Source organism: Dasypus novemcinctus, chromosome 6, assembly GCF_030445035.2.
Source record: "Dasypus novemcinctus isolate mDasNov1 chromosome 6, mDasNov1.1.hap2, whole genome shotgun sequence".
Taxonomy (NCBI): domain Eukaryota; kingdom Metazoa; phylum Chordata; class Mammalia; order Cingulata; family Dasypodidae; genus Dasypus; species Dasypus novemcinctus.
In genome coordinates, this window is record NC_080678.1 from 7,724,926 (window position 1) to 7,742,420 (window position 17,495).

Below are 17,495 nucleotides of genomic sequence, written 5' to 3' on the forward strand. Positions count from 1 at the left end.
TATTTATCACCATGATGCAGTTCGTCAGGACGGACATTTGATATGTAATTCCTGATGCAGTTGAACATTTTAAATGTGTTTTGTAAAGGTGTTCATCCCTTCTCCCAGCGATGCAGCTGTGTGAGGAAACTATCATGACGATTTGAGGGCTGCGTTTCAACAAGCGGTTCTGACTTCCAGAAGACGCCCTGCTTCCTGCCTCCTCTGCTTGCGCCTGGCCAGCTCTGCTTGGGAAAACCAGGGTCTCACCTCCTCTTCACGGGACAGTTCTTGGAAAGGGCCCTCCCAGAACAGGAGAGCCCAGCAGGAAATTTGCCTTCATTTGTCTTGCAAATTAAACTCTATTTAACCCCACAAGTGGCTCCTTGAACAGGCTCTACTGTTACCTACCCTGCATACATTACGGAGATTTCAGGTTTTCAGCATTACATTAGATGGGAAAGATCCAAAACTTCTAGGTTTTTAAAACCAAAAGAACTCTAATATGCCAAAATGGGGGCAGTCTGGAGGAAAAGTTGTTTTTCTGTGCTCCATACCAGATTATAATCATCAAGCAAAACCTGAAAATTAAAGACAGAAGATGATCCCAGTGAGTCCTTTTGTTATTTTTTTTCCCAAAATACATGAAAAAATTAAAGCCCATATCTGTAATTTTTAAAAAAGTATCTTCAGGAATCCAGACTTTAAAACTCTCGGTTTTGAAGGAATTATATGATCATCTAATTTATCGTAGAGGTATCTATTCTCCAATGGTGGATCAAGGAATAGTTTGGACAACTTGTAAAATGGAAGCTATTCCATATAAATTGGATAATAGTGTGTCAATGTCTACAAAAACTTCTGTTGTGATTTTGACTGGGAATGTGTCAATCTAGTGATCTGGAAGAAGTAACATTTTAACAATATGACAGTCTACCAATCCAAGAACATGGTATCCTTCTCTGTTTATTTAGGTATTCTTTTATTTATTTCGTCAGGATTTTGCAGTTTTCAGTATGCATATCCTCAAATATCATTAGATAGAAAACAATTTTCTGTTTTTGCTGCCACTGTAAATGAAACTACATTTAAAAATTTAATTTCCAATCTTAGTTATTCTTATATAGAAATGCAGTTGGTTTTGTATACTGAGTAGCTCTTTTTCTATCTTTGGGATTTTCTATGTAGACAATCATGTTTTCATGAATAGAAAGTTTTATTTCTTCCTTTGCTAAAATAAAACATGTGCCTTTTCTGTCTTTTCCTTGCTGAACTGGAATGGCTGGGTCCTCCAGGTTAAGGGTGAATGGAAAGGTGACACGGAACATCCTGGGCTACTGACCTCGGGGTGGGGGAGGAGCATTCGCCTTTTACCATGAAGTACAAAGTCAGCTGTAGAGATTTGATAGATGACTTTTAATTAAAAAAAAACAAACAAACATTTCTTTTATGCATCTATTGAGATGCTTTTCAGATTTATCTTAAATTTCCTGATGGTATTTTGGATTCATTGATTTTTGCATTCTAGAGCTAAACTCCTCTTGGTCATATTGCATCATTCTTTTATTTTATACATTTCTGGATTCAATTTCCTTATATTCTTGAGGGTTTTTGCATTTATGATCATGAAGGTTACTGGCCTCTAGTTTTAGTCTCTTTTAATGCCTTTATCTGGTTGTAGCATTAAGGTAATAGTGACATCATAAAATAAGTTGGAAAGTATTCCCTCCTTGTGTATTTTCTTAAAGAGTTTTTATAGAACTGATATTATTTCTTCCTTAAGTATTTGGTAGTATTCCCCAGTGAAGCCATATGGGCCTGAAATTGTCTTTATGGAAAGGTTTTAACTACAAATTCAATTAGTATAATAGATACAAGACTATTCGAGTACCTATTTTTTACTGAGTGAGCTTTGGTATTTTGCATCTTTCAAGAAATCTGTTTTTCTAATTTGTCAAATGTATGGGCACAAGTTGATTGTACCATGTACTTAGCTTTTTTCATGTCAGAAGGATCTATAGCAATGTCTTCTCTTTGAGTCTTAATCAGTAATTTGTAACTTTCCTTCTTTCTTGGTCTGTTTAGAGATTGATCAGATTTATTGACATTGTTCAAAGAACCACCTTCTGGATTCACTGATATTTTTTATTACTTTTCTGTTTTTTATTTCATAGATTTCTATTCTTTATTATTTCCTTTCTGTTTGCTTTTTTTCCCCTAGATTCTTAAAGTGGAATCTTTGATCACTGATTTACAATCATTTTTCTCCTAGCATACTTAACATTATATATTTCTCTAAAAGCACTGTTTAGACTGCATCCTAAAGTTTTGATAGGTTGTGCTTTCATATTCATTCCATTGAAAATATTTTCTAATTTCCCTTGTGACTTCCTCTTTGAACCTTGAGCTATTAAGAATATTCATTTGGATTTTCCAGATAATCTTTTTGTTACTGATTTCTTAAATTAGAAAATCTTTTGAATAAATTAGCTATTCCATTGTGGGCAGAGAATAGACTCTGAGTAAACAGAATACTTTCAAGTTTATTCCAAATTATACCATGGCACAGAATATGGCCAATCTTGGTAAACAATCCTGATAAACTTGAAATGAATATGTATTTGGCTTCTGTTTAGTGGAGAGTTCTATAAATGTCAATTAGGCCAAGTTAGTGGATTATGTTGCTTATGTTTTCTATATCCTTATTAATTTTAGGTGCACTTGTTCTATGGATTACTGAAAAACAAGTGGTGAAATCTTCATCTCTAATTGTGAACTTGTCTTTTTCTGCTTTCCATTTCTGTTTCATATATCGTGAATCTCTGTTGTTAGATGTAGAGACATTTAAGACTGTTGTATCTTCTGGGTGAATTAACACTTTTCTGACTGTGTAATGTCTCTCTTTATCCCTAATGGAGAGGGATATCATCTGTAGGCTACTTTGTCTAATATTAATATCATCACTTCAGGTTTATTAGGGTTAGAGATAGCATGGTATATCTTTAACTTCCTTTTACTTTTAACCTATTTCTTTCTAATTAAAGTGGGTTTCTTATAGATAGTACAGAGTTGGGTCATGCTTTTTCCTCCCACAATTTGACAATGTCTGTTTCTTAATTGGTGTGCTTAGGCCACTTGCATTTCATCTAATTACTGACATGGTTAGATTGAAATATGCCATCTTGATAGTTTTTTTCTAATTCTACCAAGATTCTATGTTCCTTTTTTTTCCTTTTCTGCCTGATTTTGAATTGAGTATTTTTTTATGAATCCATTTTATCTTTACCATTGGGTTACTATTTATATTATTTGAGGAATATTTTATTCATTTCCCAAGGTTTTAAGATATATTTCCTTAACTAATCACATTTTACCTTCAAACAATATTTTGCTTCATGTCTAAAAACCTTGCTACAGTACACTCCCATGTTCTCCTTCTACTCTTTTATGATTTTGTTGTCATACATTTCACTTTTACATATGATACGAATCCATAATACATCGACACTATTTTGCTTTAGACAGTTAAGGGTCTTTTACAGTGATTAAAAATAAAACAATAATGTCTTTTATAATTAACTTCATTTTAACCATTTCTTGGCATCTTCATTTCTTTGGGTAGATCCAAGTTTCTGACTGGCCCCATATTCATCCTATCCAGAGAATGTTCTTTAAATTTCTTGCAGTATGTGTCTGCTGGTAATAAAATCTCTCAATTTTTGTTGGTCTGGAAAAGTCTCTACAGGTATACCTCATTTTATTGTGCTTTTGCTTTATTGCACTTTGCATTTTTTTTAAATATACAAATTGAAGGTTTGTAGCAACCCTGCATTAAGCAAGCCTATTGATGCCATTTTTCCAAAAGCACGTGCTCACTTTGTATCTCTGCGTCACATTTTAATTAAGGGTTTTTAAAGATATAATGCTATTGCACACTTAGTGTAAACATAATTTTATATGCACTTTGAAACATAAAACTCATGTAACTCAATTTATTGCAATGGTCTGGAACCAAATCCACAATATCTCCAAAGTATGCTTGTATTTCTCCTTATTTTTTGAAAGATATTGTTCTGGATCTAGTTACTCTCCTTCACTACTTCAAAGATGTCACTCCATTGTCTTATGGCTTGCATAACTTCTGACGAAAAGTCCAATGTAATTCTTACCTTTGGTGCTCCTCTTATAATGTGGTCTTTTGTACTAGCTGTTTTTAGAAATTTTCACTTCATCTTTGATTTTCAAAAGTCCAAATACATTTTCTTTTAAATTAATATTTATCTTGCTTGACATCTTTGAAGTACTTAAATTTTTTAAAAAAAATTCTTGGCTATTATCCTTCCAAATAATAATTCTGCTCAGTTTGCTCTCTTCTCTTTCTGGAATTCCAATAGCATGTCTATATTACTGTCCCACAATATTTAATACTGTCTCATAATACTTGGGCATTCTATTTTTCCCCTACTCATTTGTGTTAGGGTAATTCCTTTAACTTATTTTCAAGTTCACAGATTTCTTCCATATGGGTCTACTGAAGAGTTTGTTGAATGGATACTTTACCAATCTTACTGTTTTTTGTTTTTTTGAAACAAGGCATCGGGAATTGAACCTGGGACCTCTGAGACCTCATACATGCACAACAGGCCTTCGACCACTGCGCTGTACCTGCTCCACTAGTGTGTCTTTTATTTCCAGGATTTCCATTAGACTCTTTCCTATAGGTGTCCTCTCACTGGTGAAATTCCCCATCATCTTGCATGAGTTCCGCCTTTATACTAGGATCTTTAATAATTTAACAGTTACTTTAAATTCCCTACGTGGAAGTGCCAATATGGATCATAATTAAGTCTGGATCTGTTAATTGCATATACTGCTGGACAATGCTTTTAGTTGCTTTTTAGTGTCTCAATTCTTCCATGACACATTACAGCCCATGACAGGTGTTTGTCTGAAAATGGGCGTGCCTCCTCTGTCCTGTGGAGAGGTACAGCCGTTCAGGCGGGAGTTCAGCTCAGGCTGGCGTTCTCTGGGGTCAGCACAAGGTCTGGTTTCCTGGAGGGTTTTTCTCAATGTTCCTGCTCCACCTTCAGCTTCAGCTCTGGGCACAGGCGCCTCTACCTCCAGGCCGCTGCCTTCCCCAGGGGCAGGCTGCTGCTGCACGTTAGTTATTTGCAGGGTGGGTTTTTGGTTGCCCTCATCCCTTTGCAGATTTTGGCAGGCCCTGCGGCCCTGGCAGATTTTGGAGTCTCAGCAATTCTGTCTTAGGAGACCTCTGATGGTTTCTGCCTCTCCCTGCAGGTGACAGGTTTTCCTGTTGTCCTTCTCCCGGGCACACACCTTCACCTGTGCCCTGGGATGACAGCGCTCTGCTCCCACTGTAGTGGAGAAGGACCCCGGCATGCAGTCCTGCCTTCCTGCAGTGGGATCCGCTCTCCTGCTCCAGGCCGTCCGCACCTGAGGGGTTTCCAGGGTCTCGAGTCTTTCCATGTCTCTCGTGAGCTTCCGGTGCGTGCCCGTGGAGACAAGCAAGCACGTGGCTGCAAAGCGCCCTTAGGTCTGCCGCTCCCAAGGGTCCTCATCCTCCTGCTGGCCCCCTGCAGGCTTTCAGCCAGCCATGCACACAGCGGCTGTGCTCGTCCTTCCCTCTGCTGCTTTCCTCCTGGCCTTGGGCACAGGTGAGTCGGTGCCCTTCGATTCCAGGACCCTTGGACAGTCCTACCGACCTCAGCTCCCGGAGAGGCTCAAGATTTTGTACAATCCCTGGCTTTTTCTTGTTGACGAGGTGGACAATCTTTCCAGCATACGGCATCCTCCGTGGAGGATGGACATCCCACAGCGAGGGATTCTGATGGCCTCGTTTTAAAATGAAGGCTGACAGCGTCCACTCCTGCTTTGCCCGTGGAGCCGGGTGTCAGGAACAGGAGGCACGCACCCTCCTCACCCAGCTGAGTGCTCAGCAGGAGGGAGCACCGTCCAGCCTCACCTCTGTGCAAGGGACAAACCCTTCTCCAAGGGAGCTTTCCTGTCGGCCTCCAGTCATCCCGACACACGAGCACAGCCAGGCACAGGTGTGGAGGGTGAGGCAGACCTGCCGAAGCAGCCTGAGTGGCACACGTGATCGGACACAACCCCCATTCCCGAATTACAGAGGAGGAGTGTGTGTGTGGTTCTGGGCACACTCACGGTAACACAACTCCAGCATGAAGGCGGGAAGGGACAATGACAATGACGCATCGGCCCAGGTTCTCGACGGGCAAGGCTCTAGGTGTTTGCAGGGGCACTGTCTAAGGGCTCCCCACAACCACTCTGCAGTGTCAGCAAAGGAAGCGCAAGGCCAAATGACTCTGAAGCCCCACACTAGTAAACGGGCTAGATTCGCACACGGGACTGGCTGCTGTGGATTCTCCCTGATAGAGTTGTGCCTTCTTCCTGCTTCCATATGTCCACAACTAGAGGGCAGGCCCTTGATCTAATGACACTGACCATTTGTCCTTGGGTCGGCTGGGGCAGGAAAGCTGACTCCTGTGCCCTCAGCGTGTGCCCATCACAAAGTGTGGGTGGTGAAGCATATTTGGATGCCACCATCCCTGGAGTAAGCACACTAAGGACAAAAGTGGTCGGTCAGCATAAATGCTTTCCACCTGGAGGGTAACACCTGGCCTAAATGATGCCCCAGCAGGAGGGCACCACAGTAGCTACCAGGTGCTCCCAGCCATCCCTTGAGCCAGGTTCCTGGGCTGTTGTGGGAGAAGGACCCAGGATGCCAGGAGCCTCCTGGAGTCCCAGGAATTCTTTCTTAAACCCAGCCAGTCGCTTCTTGGAGAGGAGACTTGCAAAGCTGATCCATGGCCCAGATTTAGCTGCACGCGCATGCCTGGCCAGGCTATGAGCTGACACAAGTGATGCTTGTTCCAGCAAGATCTTAAGAGTTGTTTTCTTAAGAGAACAGACAGCACAACGTGTCTGCAAGCCAAGCTACAGGAAGCTCCCCAAAGGCAATTTCTGACTCACGGACAGGTTAACTTCGAGGCCATATGAACATAATATTGATGCACAAGTGATCTGATGTCCTCTGTCCACATGGCACAAACTCACTGGAAACAGAAGGTGATGTTCCAGGAGGAAAGTTCTCTAATCACACACTGGGAGGCAACCACCACGTGACCTGGCTCTGGCTCTTCTACCCAGCCTGTCTTAAGACTGTGGCTCGACAAAGAGGAGCTTAGAACACTAACCTCTCTAGGAGAGGCACTGTGGCAGTTTGAGATTATTTTACAAATCTCCAAAAGAGAAAGATTATGTTTCTAAACTAATTTGAAAGCTTACAGCTGACCTTGGGGAGAGAGCCAAGACTGATTTAGGAAGCCCTGAGAGACATGCCTTATGCCAGCCTGCAGCTGGAATTGGAAAAAGCTGGGCCCACAACCTCAGCGAAAGAGAACGCCCAGAGGGGAAGGCTGAAACCTGGCAGAGATCGCCCGCCATCTTACTTCAATACATGGCAGCTGACTTTGGTGACAAAGGACCTCTTTTGGTACCCTGAACTGTACTTTCCACAGCCTTGGGACTGTAAGCTTTTACCCCAGATAAGTACCCTTTATAAAAGCCAATAGATTTCTGGTACTTTGCATCAGCACCCCTTTGGCTGACTGATACAGGCGTCGGGTCAGGGAGGGTGAAGATGACTCAGGTAGCCTCATCTGCAAGGCAGTAGCACCCTCAAAAAAACCTCAGAGGCAGGCATTACCCCAGTGGGGGGACAGTGGTGAAAAAACAGGTGGGTTATAAAATGCACAGTAAGCGTTGCAACAGGTTTGTTCCAGAGCATCACAAAGCTCTTCTCTCAAAAAAAAAGTTATGATTCCCTAGAATACTCCCTAGAATAATACACCTACTTACTTACTTGATTGAATTCAGTAACATTATCAGCCTAGGAAATATTCCAATTAAAAAGATTGCTATTAGTTTCCACAGTTTAATGCATTTGAGAAGACAGGCATTCTAAAGCCATCTCTTCCACTGAAAAATAAGCACTTATTGAGCACATATAAGGTTCTTAAAGAACCTTAAGGGTTATCAAAAGGAGCAATAGGAAAACGATGATTATTTGTTGTTCAAAGAATAATAAAGCTCAAAAAAAAGAATCAATTTTTATTTCTGTGTTGTGACCCATTTGGGGATTAGGGGAGATTTATTAGTTTTATGACCTTATTTTGTTTTTACATTTAATCAGAAGAATGTCCAAACATACACACATATTTAGACTCAATGAAGAAAAAGTGACCCCTGGTATTAAGGACATAAATGTGCCTTTCTGTTAGTAATGAGACTGTTTTTTCTTCACTCCACAAGTACTGAGGTAATCAAGGCTGATGCAAATTGCCTTCTTCTCAGTGGTGACAACCACCAAATGCACATATTCCCATTGTAGGAAACCCCTAACCAGTTGGGAGACTGAAGGACTATGTATCAATTTACACACACACCCCCTCCATTATGTTAAAATGATCACTGGCCTATTAGATAAGAAACAAATCCAATTCAAACCAATAGATTATAAAGCCATCTGTTTTGAGTCAGGACTGCTAGAAAGACTAAAGAGGATGGTTATAGGGAGCTTCAATAGATACAGAAAATCTATCTTAATTTATCCTCAAGTTATCAACTTGGCTTAATTGAAGAATAGAGAAAAATACATCCAACAATTATAGAATGCACATTCTTTTGAAGAGCACATGGAACATAAAGCAAATTTAAACAAGTTTTACAGGGCTGAAATCACACAGAATATGCTGTCTGATGACAGGAGCTTTAAACAAGGAATTAATATTAAAGCGATAACAAAAAAATCTCCATATATGTGGAAACTATACATAGGTCAAAGAAGAAATCACAAAGGAACCTTATTGAAAATATTTTAAATTGAATGATAATAAAAGTACATATGTCAAAACTTGTTAGATGCTGCCAAAGCAAGGTTTTGAGGGAAATTCATAGCTTTAAAGGTACATGTTAATTAGAAAAGGAAGAAGGTTGATAATAAATGAGCTAAGCTTCTTTTACAAGTAGCTAGAAAAAAGGACAACCAACTAAATCAAAAGAAAGTAAAAAGAAGGAAATAATTTTTAAAATAGCAGAGATCAATAGAAATACAAAGAAGACATAAAATAGGAAAAACAAATAAAGCAAACTTTGTTTTAAAATATTAATAAAATGGGTAAGACTCTGCCTAGACAGTGCCCCCTCCCTGAAAAAAAAAAAAGGAAAGGAAAGGAAAAGAGAACACTAATTATTTTTCCAGGAATTATAAAGGATACATTGCTACAGATACTAAGATATTAAAAACAAAATAAGGGATTCTTATGAACAGTTTTTGACAATAAATTCAATACCTCATATGAAATAGAAATATTTTAAGAGAAATACAAATATTGACTTAAGAGAAAACATAAAAACTTTCCCACAAAGAAAACTCCAAGCTTAAATTGTGAATTCTTCCAAACACTGAAATCATAATAAAATCATAATCATAATCAAACACAGATTCTTTTAGATAATAGAGAATAGAAAATCCTGGCATCAAAACTCTGGAAAAGATGTACAAGAAAGAAAAATTATAGGGCAATAACTTTCATAACGTAGACATAAAATCCTAAAGAAAATACTAAGAAATAAAATTTACAATATATAAACAGGATATATTAACAATATATAAATAGGATATTAAGTGTTTTTTCTTATAGAAATGCAAGAATGGCTTAGTTTTAAATAAATATATATATGTGTGTTAAATGTGTGTGTATGTATGATATGTTGTGTTGGTGAAGGGTTGTTGTATGGGAATTCTACACATATGCGTGAATGTTTTGTAAGTTCACAACTTCTCTAATAGAAATATATTAAAAAGCAATTGCTCATTAATAGCTTTAAAATCTTCTAAATTTCTTTTGACTCCAAGCTCTAACAAACTCCCTTCACCAAATTCATTTCACATCCCTGACTTCTAGCCTACGGTATCTCTTACATGAACTGCTGCAATAAATATCTAGCTTGAAAAAAAAAAAAAATGCTTGTGTGCCATACAATGTAATTCATTATATTAACCAAAAAGTAAAGATAATCAGATAGTCAACTAAACTGGTGCAGGAAAAAAATACATGAAATTCAATATCAGCAATGTACACAGATGAAACCATTGGATGATATCTGGAAAATCCCCAAAAAAGTATAAAAAGTCATAGAATTAACTACTGAATTTAGGAAGATCACTTGATAAAGGTAAACATATGGAGACCAACTTTATTTCTAGCAATAACAATCTAAAATTGAAATTAAGAAAAAATACCATTTATGATAGCAACATAGAAGATATTTTCAAATAAATTTAATAAACAATCAGTAAGACTTCTACACTAAAACTATAAAACACTGCTGGAAGAAATTAAAGAAGAGCTAAATAAAGAGAACTACCACATTCACCAATTTTAAGACTACATATTGTTAAGATATCAAATTCTTCCCAAATGATCTATGGAATCAATGTAATCCTAATAATAAAAACCCCAACAAACTTCTCTTAATTACTGGCAAGTGGATTCTAAAACTTCTATGGATATTTATAGGACTTAGAGTAGTCATAATATTAAAAAAGAACACACTTGGAGGACTCACAGTACCTGGTTTCATACTCAGTGCAAAGCTAATGGTATCCCTGACAGCTTGAAAGTGGTAGAAGAATAAGCAAATAAATGGATAGAGCAGAGTCTAGAAATAGAGTCACACGTACATGGTCACTGATTTTTGACAAAGGCCCCTAGGCAATTTAATGGGAAAAAGAAAGTTGGTGGAACAAATGGATAAATATATGGAGATAAAAATGAACCCTGACCCCTTAACACATAGCATATCTCAAAACAAATTTGATATGGATCAAATATTACAAACACAAATATTACAAACACTTCTCAGTGAAAAGCTAGCACCTTACGGTAGGCAAGATTTTAAAAAATAGGTCACAAAAATAATTAATCCTAGGAGGATAAATGGATAAATTTGGTTTCATTAAAATTAAGAACTTCTCATTGAAAGATACCATTAAGAGGTTGAAAAGGCAAGCCACAAACTGGAAGAAGATATTCCCAATAAACCTGACAAAGTTTAATATATATAAAATAAAAAGAACCTCTACAAATTAGTCAGAAAAAGGCAAACAACACAACTTTTTAAATGGACAAAAAGAAAAGAGGATAGTAAAATGGTCAAAAAGCATATGAAAAGATGCTCAATGTCATTACTCATAAGAACACACAAATTAAAGGTACTATGAGGTACTTCTATACAACTATCAGAATGGCTAAAACTATAAATGAATGACAATACTAAATATTGGCAAGAACAAGAATTCCCATACCTTGCTGGCATTAAATGTAACCCTTCTAGGATATAATGGGCAATATATAATAAAGCTAAACATACATCTAGTCAATGGCACAGTAATTCCACTCCTGGAATAATCCCAAGAGAAATGGCTGCATGTGACCAGTAAGAGCAAACTGCCAGTATGTTCATAGTAGCCTTTTTTGGAATTGCTAGAAATTGAAACTAATCCAAAATCCACTAAGAGTAGAATGGATAATTAAATTGTGTCACAGTCATATAATGGCATACTACTTGAGAATAAATAAAAGCCAATCTCCTGTCACATACAGCAATATCAATCTTACAGACACAATGATAAACAAAAGAAGCCAGACAGGATGGTGAACAGTATGATTCCATTTACATAAAGGCCAACAATAAACAAATCTACTCCAGAATGAAGGAAGATACAATAGTGGTTATTTCTGGGCAGGAACTATTAACTAAGAGTAGGAAGGAGCCCCCTGGAGTTTATGAAATGTTCTAAATCTTGACCTCGGTGGTTGTTAAGCAGGAGAGTATGTATGTATGTCTGTGTAAATGTATATTGAGTTGTATACATAAGATCAATGTACTTTTACTAAATATGTATTTTAATTCAATATGTTCTTCTAAAAAGGCATGTTTTTCTTCATCTTTTCCTTCATTATGAATCCTAGACCTTGAATTTAATGTCTGGAGCTTAAGCAGCCATTGTGAACTATGAGGAAGAAGACTGTACTACAATAATAAATAAAATACAATGAAATAGTAGATAAATTCTTGTTCTCATTACCATGGTCTTGGAATCCTAGTGTAATATGTCAAAGTTAGGAAAGAATCTAGATTCCATAAACAAACCTCACATCTCATTTTGCTCATTTTTTTTCACCTCTCATCAATTTCAGGTTTTTATATATTGACTCATTTACCGTTCGCCTTCCTAACTTTTCATACTCTAATCTTTTTGCACTATTCTTCTCCTTCTCTTTTATAATACTGTTAATGTGTCATCTTTTATTCTTATAATCACTTTTTCTTGTAAAGCATCAATATGGCTTTGTTGATGTTTATTGTATCTTTGTTTTTTTGTTTCATTAATTTCCACTCTAAGCTTTTCTTCTACTCTGTGTTTATTCTGTTGTTCATTTTCTTACTTCTTACAACGGATATTTCACTGTTCTATATTCTCAAAATTAAATTTGTATCATTTTATAAAAATACCTTTACATCTCTAATAATATTTTTTATCTTAAAATTGATTTTATAACATTAGTATAGCTATATCAGCTTACACTTAACTAGTATTTGACTGATAAGCTTTTTTTCCATCCACTTACTTTCAAAGTTTGCATGTCCTTATATTTCAGATATCTCTTGTGAATGGATATATCTGGATTTTTACTTCATAGTCTGTCATAGTCTTTTTATGGGGGAGTTTAGTGCATTTATATTTATTGCAATTATTTTTTTTAATTAGAGAAGTTGGAGGCTTACAGAAAAATCATGCATAAAATACAAGTTCCCTATTATTAACACCTCACATTAGTGTAACCATTTCTTACAGTTCATGAAAGAACATCTTTATAATTGTATATTAATTGTAATGCATTGTTTACAACATGGTTCACTGTTTAAAAATATGGAAGGCTTCACAAATTGTGTATCATCCTTGAGCAGGGACCATGCTAATCCTTTCTGTATCTTTCCCATTTTAGTATACGTGCTGCTGAAGCAAGCACTGACATATTAATTTTTTAGGCCTTGTTTACCTAGAAATAATTTTACCAAACTAAAACAGTTTGTGTTGGATATAAAATTATCTGTTCCATGTTATTTTTCTTTTATATACTGAAAACACACTCCTCCACTGTCTTCTTATCTTCAAGTGTTGCTGTTGAAAAATCTGAAGTCAATATGATGATTGTTGCTTTCTGTGTGTTCTCTTCCTCCTCTACATGAAATTTTGTAATTTTCTCTTTGATATTCTTACATTTCACTGTGATGTGTCTAGATGCCAGTTTCTCCTTGTCTCGTTTCTTTGGCACTCTCTTGGACCTTTCATTAAGAGATCCTTCATCTTTTCTTAATTCCAGGAAATTTCTCTCTCATTTCATCCTGTGTTTCCTCCTGGGGGGATGAGTGATGGAGCATGTTGTTCTGTCTGTTGTTCTGACGGTGGTTCTTTACTTCTCTTGTGACTCTCAAGGCGCCCATTACCTCCCTCAGTGACACTCCACGTCCTCAAACATTGCTATGCCCAGAAGATTCAAATGCAGTTAACTGCAACAAGCAACACATTTCTTCTCTACAAAGGCAAAAGAAAGAATACTGGGCACATGCTTTCAAAAACAAAACAAAAACAAAAACAACCCAATTGTGCCTTTCAGTCCACTGCAGGAAATGCAAAGGTGCCCGGGGAACAACATTTTAGGAGGAACTCACTTCCAGGGATGTCCAAAGGGCAGTGTCAACATCACCTCCTCACCGGAATGTGAAAACTGTATCTTGTTTTCTAATCCTCTTACAACTACTTATTCTGCCAGAAAGGACAAAAAGAAACCAGCATGTAACATCCATGCAGAATGTGTCAATACTGCGCTGAAGTCTTAGAGACGGCGCAGGACCAGGGAAGCAGTGGGCGTTGGGAAGCAGCCCCGCGGGAAGGATGATCCCCAGCCACCCAGTACCGTGGAGGCGAGAACCCCGGCAGAAGACCAGGCCTCGGACAGGAGCTGCAGGGAGCACGGGGCTGCCATGTACTCGCAGAGGGCCCGCCCGCAGGCCCGGCGGTCTGCTAGGACGCCCTGCTTTCCCTCCGCAGCAGCGTTTTGCTATTCAAGGGGCACAAGGCCTCTCTGGGAATGACAAAACCCTGGTTAAGGCAGTAATTAGGAGGTGTGACTCCACTTACACTCAGCGTTACCTATCACACCATGCTCATCAGTGACAAGACGTGCCTCTGCACGTGCAGGTCACAGGAAATGTAAAATATGGGAGAAACAGAAACACACTTATCTACGGGAAGCTGCCTTTTAAAAATCCTGCAGTCTTCTGTAGCCTCTGACTTAGACAATTCAAGTGTGGCTGCTCTTGTCAATTTAAACTCAGCTCTATAATTAGAAGGCATAACTGTCAATGTTCACCTAATGAGTGTAAACTCTAAATGATAACACTGCAGATGATTAATTGTAGACCATTTTTCCAATTGTGTAAATTCTGATTTACTCAAAAGATTACTTTTCTTATGCATTTCACTAATATACATTTCCTAAATATTTCCTGACAAATGCAAATGGGAGAATATCCTCATTCAAGACAAGATACTACAGTAAAATTTCAGAAAGGACTTTCATTTTATAGAAGAATGGGTATCTACAAAACAATCTATAAAAACCATAGTAAATCAATAGTGAAAGGCTGAATGTTTTACCTTTAAATTTAGGAAGATGACAAGAATGCCCTTTACAGCAACTTCCACTCAAAATTTATATTATAGGGTCTAGCCAGGGAAGCCAAGGAGAAAAGGAAATCAGAGGCTCGATGGGACAAGAGCCCACAGCACCCACACCGTCTGTTTCCCATGACTGTGCTGCTAAGGAATGATTTGTTCCAAAGTGTGCTATGAGCGCAGTTATTCAAGCACAATTCCAATGGGATAAGCAAGGAAAGTACTCTATGCGTCAACATTTATTAAGTGTTTACTGAATACAAGACTGTGCTGTTGAAGGGTCAACGCATTCTGTTCTCACAGTCATCTGGAGAAGGCTTCTACCCCAAAGAATTGGTTCAGAGAAGCTATCGAAGTCAAGGTTACCATGTCAACATCCCACCTGGATTTGGTTAAAAAAGACTGGGCACTTTCAGGGTTGTTCCTCTACAAAGGTTTGTAACAGAACAAAACGTTGTGAGGGTAAGCATTTTATTTCATAGATTAACTTCTTAGAAACCTTTGAGAAGCAGTTTTATTTTCTCTTCCTCAGGGACACAGGACTGGTCTTTATGCATTATTTTAATACTTGGTGTAGTTAACACTGTGAGAAATATTTGGAAGTGAAACAAATGTTCAATTATCAGGAAGTTTAGGGGAAGGCAATTTATTTTTAAAATTTTATTTAAATACTTTAATATAACTTCAAATTAAATCATACTTCTTAAAATTATTTAATTAAGTGGAGCGGGTGTGGCTCAGTGGTTTTATCTGTAACTGGATTATCTGAAAGCAAGAGGTCCAAAAAAATATTGGAAGAACTAATGGCCAAAATATTTTAAATGATGAAAACTATGAACACACAGATCCAAGAAGCCTTAACTAAACGAAGTTCAACAAATGAGAATAAAAAGATGACACCAAGTCACATCATAATGAAGTTATCCAAAAACATTAATGAAAAACCTTAAGAAAAGGCCATGGTGTGTGGGTGGGGGTACATATTAGGTACAGAGTAATAAAGACAAGGGTGCCAGCAATAACAGAGAACAGCAATACCTTTCAAGTTTGAAATTTACAAAACTGTCCATCCAGAATTCTATACCCAGTGAAAATATCTTTCAACCACAAAGGCAAAATAAAGAATTTCAGGACATACAAAAAAGTTGAACAATTTCACATCTCCAGAAAACAGGAACAACAAGAAATATTAAAAGAATTCCATCAAGAAGATGGAAATATGGACCTAAAGAAAAGAATGAAGAGCAATAAAGTTTTACTGGAACGCAACCACTCATTCATTTATACATTTATAAATTGACGGTGGCTGTTCTCATGCTGCAACAGCTTCTCGTATTTACTGTTTGGTCCTTTAGAGAAAACAGTTGCCAAGCTTGTGATAGATAAATCCACAGTTATTTAAAATCATCTGTCCTTTTAGATCTACCTCTGTTACTCTCTTTTCTTAAATATACAAAAAGTGATTGCTGGAATGATGTTTCCAAATACCAGGAATACCTATCCTGGGCTCTGTGATGGGAGGGTAGTTGTCATTGTCTTCTTTTGCTTTCCTGTAGTGCTCAAACTTTTAAAAGATGTGCATACTTTAATAAAAACAAAGTCATTCTTTTTAAAAAGTACTATCATTGCATTACATAAACATTTAAAATACAGATGAGAAAAATAAGAGCTTCCTTTATCCCTCCACCTATTAACAGCCTCTGATTGCCAGTTTCAAGTATTCTCTGCAAGCCTCTTTCCACATTGCGGAGTTGCAACTGAGATGTGCATGCAATTTGATCTCTCGATTTGTTTTTTTCATTAAGCATCTATCTATGACTATATAGTTTCACAAGCACTTAGAAGCCAGCCATGTCTGGGAGGGTTGGATATGGCGTTATTTTCTAAACAAGTTCCCTCTTGTTGGACATTTAGGTTTGTTTCAATTTTTCACTATTGTAAGTAAAGTTGCAATAAAACATAAATAGCTTTTGCTACATTTTGAATTTTCTCCAGAATAGTTTTTTCAAAGCACTGTTCCTAAATAAAAAGGTTTTCCCATTTTTATGTCTGTATAAATATGGTCAAGTCATTTTACGAAAGAATGAGAGCAATTTACAGAATCAGCAGCAACATATGAAAATACCCACTTCTAGTCCATCCTTGATAGACTGCATGTCTTATTTACATTTTCCCTAATTTAATGGGTGAAAAAATGGCATTCTGTTTTAATTTACATACATTTTTGTTTAGAAAATGTTTTCAGATATGAAACACAAAGCAGCTATTTTTAATCAAAGAATATATATCTTTAAAAGATATTTCACACTTAACATATTCCATTCTACCTAAATTTTCCTCAGCAACATGCTGGGGTCTCTTAGCAGCATGAGACATGGAACCACACATCATTAAAATGAGATTCTCCTCCACCTGGCTTCATAAAACACCTAGTCACTCCCAGAAGAAAGACAGTACTTTGAACCCTCTCTCCCTACTCTTAACACATACACAAGCATTCCCAGAATTGATGGAAGAATCAACCTGGTTTCCTCTCTGAGCAGTGGACACGCATCTGTCTTATTCACTGGAACTTAGCACAGCTCTATTCGCACTTAAATATAAGCTGAATAAACGAAGGAAGGAATCGCCACCAAAGCCGAGGGACACCCAGCATGGTCCTCTGTCA

The 17,495-nt window shown here is 37.4% G+C and overlaps 1 protein-coding gene and 1 non-coding gene across 4 annotated transcripts in view; both read right to left on the reverse strand.

The window, feature by feature from the left end:
- The window catches only part of MGMT (O-6-methylguanine-DNA methyltransferase), a 318,837-nt gene that overhangs the window by 113,935 nt on the left and 187,407 nt on the right, over positions 1-17,495 (reverse strand). The window lies entirely within an intron of this gene.
- LOC111765896 (U6 spliceosomal RNA) lies at positions 13,013-13,118 on the reverse strand. Its single transcript, XR_002798103.1, has one exon. It is a non-coding gene; the product is annotated as a U6 spliceosomal RNA (small nuclear RNA).